Consider the following 2,500-nt stretch of genomic DNA (forward strand, 5'->3'; position numbering starts at 1 on the left):
ACCTCCTCCCGTCCATGCCAAACGGCGTTTTCTCTCAACTTTGGCATGCTCGGAGAGAAAAAAAGGCAGGTAAAGGTTGTGGATAAAAAAGTAAAAAATTGCCAAAATACTTTCTGGGCCCTCAAAAAAAGGCCTACTCCTCAACGCCTGCTCCCGTCCATGCCGAACCGCGTTTTCTATCAACTTTGGCATGCTCGGAGAGAGAAAAAAGGAAAAAAAGAAAAAAAAGGTCCAGTAAAGGTTGTGGATAAAAGTAACCGGCTTTGGAGAATTGCCTGAATCCTTCCGGCGCTGTGAAAAAAAAAGACCAAAAAAAAGACCTGGTCGTCAACGCCTGCTCCTGTCCATGCCAAACGGCGTTTTCCTCTCAACTTTGGCATGCTCGCTGAGGAAAAGGCAGGTAAAGGTTGTGGATAAAAAGTAAACGCGCTGTGGAGAATTGCCCAAATCGTTCAGGCGCCGTGAAAAAAAGAAAGACGTAGTCGTCAACGTCTGGTCCCGTCAATGGCGAAGGGCGTTTTCTCTCAACTTTGGCATGCTCGCTGAGGAAAAGGCAGGTAAAGGTTGTGGATAAAAGTCCGAAGAACCTCGCTACAATTGCCAAAATCTTTCCGCTGCCATTCAAAAATGGACTACTCCTCCACACCTCCTCCCGTCCATGCCAAACGGCGTTTTCTCTCAACTTTGGCATGCTCGGAGAGAAAAAAAGGCAGGTAAAGGTTGTGGATAAAAAAGTAAAAAATTGCCAAAATACTTTCTGGGCCCTCAAAAAAAGGCCTACTCCTCAACGCCTGCTCCCGTCCATGCCGAACCGCGTTTTCTATCAACTTTGGCATGCTCGGAGAGAGAAAAAAGGAAAAAAAGAAAAAAAAGGTCCAGTAAAGGTTGTGGATAAAAGTAACCGGCTTTGGAGAATTGCCTGAATCCTTCCGGCGCTGTGAAAAAAAAAGACCAAAAAAAAGACCTGGTCGTCAACGCCTGCTCCTGTCCATGCCAAACGGCGTTTTCCTCTCAACTTTGGCATGCTCGCTGAGGAAAAGGCAGGTAAAGGTTGTGGATAAAAAGTAAACGCGCTGTGGAGAATTGCCCAAATCGTTCAGGCGCCGTGAAAAAAAGAAAGACGTAGTCGTCAACGTCTGGTCCCGTCAATGGCGAAGGGCGTTTTCTCTCAACTTTGGCATGCTCGCTGAGGAAAAGGCAGGTAAAGGTTGTGGATAAAAGTCCGAAGAACCTCGCTACAATTGCCAAAATCTTTCCGCTGCCATTCAAAAATGGACTACTCCTCCACACCTCCTCCCGTCCATGCCAAACGGCGTTTTCTCTCAACTTTGGCATGCTCGGAGAGAAAAAAAGGCAGGTAAAGGTTGTGGATAAAAAAGTCAAAAATTGCCAAAATACTTTCTGGGCCCTCAAAAAAAGGCCTACTCCTCAACGCCTGCTCCCGTCCATGCCGAACCGCGTTTTCTATCAACTTTGGCATGCTCGGAGAGAGAAAAAAGGAAAAAAAGAAAAAAAAGGCAGGTAAAGGTTGTGGATAAAAAAGTAAAAAATTGCCAAAATACTTTCTGGGCCCTCAAAAAAAGGCCTACTCCTCAACGCCTGCTCCCGTCCATGCCGAACCGCGTTTTCTATCAACTTTGGCATGCTCGGAGAGAGAAAAAAGGAAAAAAAGAAAAAAAAGGCAGGTAAAGGTTGTGGATAAAACTCCAAAACCTCGCTACAATTGCCAAAATACTTTCTGGGCCCTCAAAAAAAGGCCTACTCCTCAACGCCTGGTCCCCAGGCACGTGCTGGGGGGCCTCAACTCAGGCTCTGCCCAATGTGGATCAAGGTCCACCTTCGCAGCGCCTTATGCGACACCCTGGTTGTGGGGGACGCGGCGTGGCGTGGCGGATCGCTCCGGTCGGCGCACAGCCGGCAACGGTCGACCCGTCCGCCTGGCTTTACTGCCCCCGCGCTTCTGTCTTTTGCACTGGCAAGCTAGCGACCGCTCGGCGTGCGAGGCCCGAGTCGGGGGACGGGAGTCTCGGGAGCCCACCAGCTCCCCGCAGGCTACCCGCCCGGCTGCCGAGCTTCCCGCCTGCGCGTCCAAGTGTGAACGCGCACGGCCGCCTCGCCGGGCTTCCTTTGCCGGGGCTCGGCTTGTCGGCCGGCGTCTCACGGTCCGTAGAAGGTTCGGTGCGTTCGCTGACGACGGGTCGAGAGAAGCGTTTTCTCTCCTCCCTCACTGACGGTCGTTGGTGCTCCCCAGCCCCTTCGGCGTCCCAAAGCGTAACGCCTGCTTCATCTCGTCAAGGGCGCGCCCGTCTCTAACCGGGCGTCGTCCGGCACGTGGAAACGGGCGGGAGACGGTGTCGAGGAGGAAGAAAGGGTGGGGTCCGGTCCGGTCCGGTCTGGTCTCCTCCTCCTCCTTCTTCTTCTTGGCGCGCCTCCCGCCGAGACCGATGGATTCGTTGCACTCTCAGGCCCTGAATCTGTTGTCCGGTGGTTTCAGTTGATA

The sequence above is a fragment of the Babylonia areolata genome, unplaced genomic scaffold (genome assembly GCF_041734735.1).
Source record: "Babylonia areolata isolate BAREFJ2019XMU unplaced genomic scaffold, ASM4173473v1 tig00020489, whole genome shotgun sequence".
Classification (NCBI taxonomy): domain Eukaryota; kingdom Metazoa; phylum Mollusca; class Gastropoda; order Neogastropoda; family Buccinidae; genus Babylonia; species Babylonia areolata.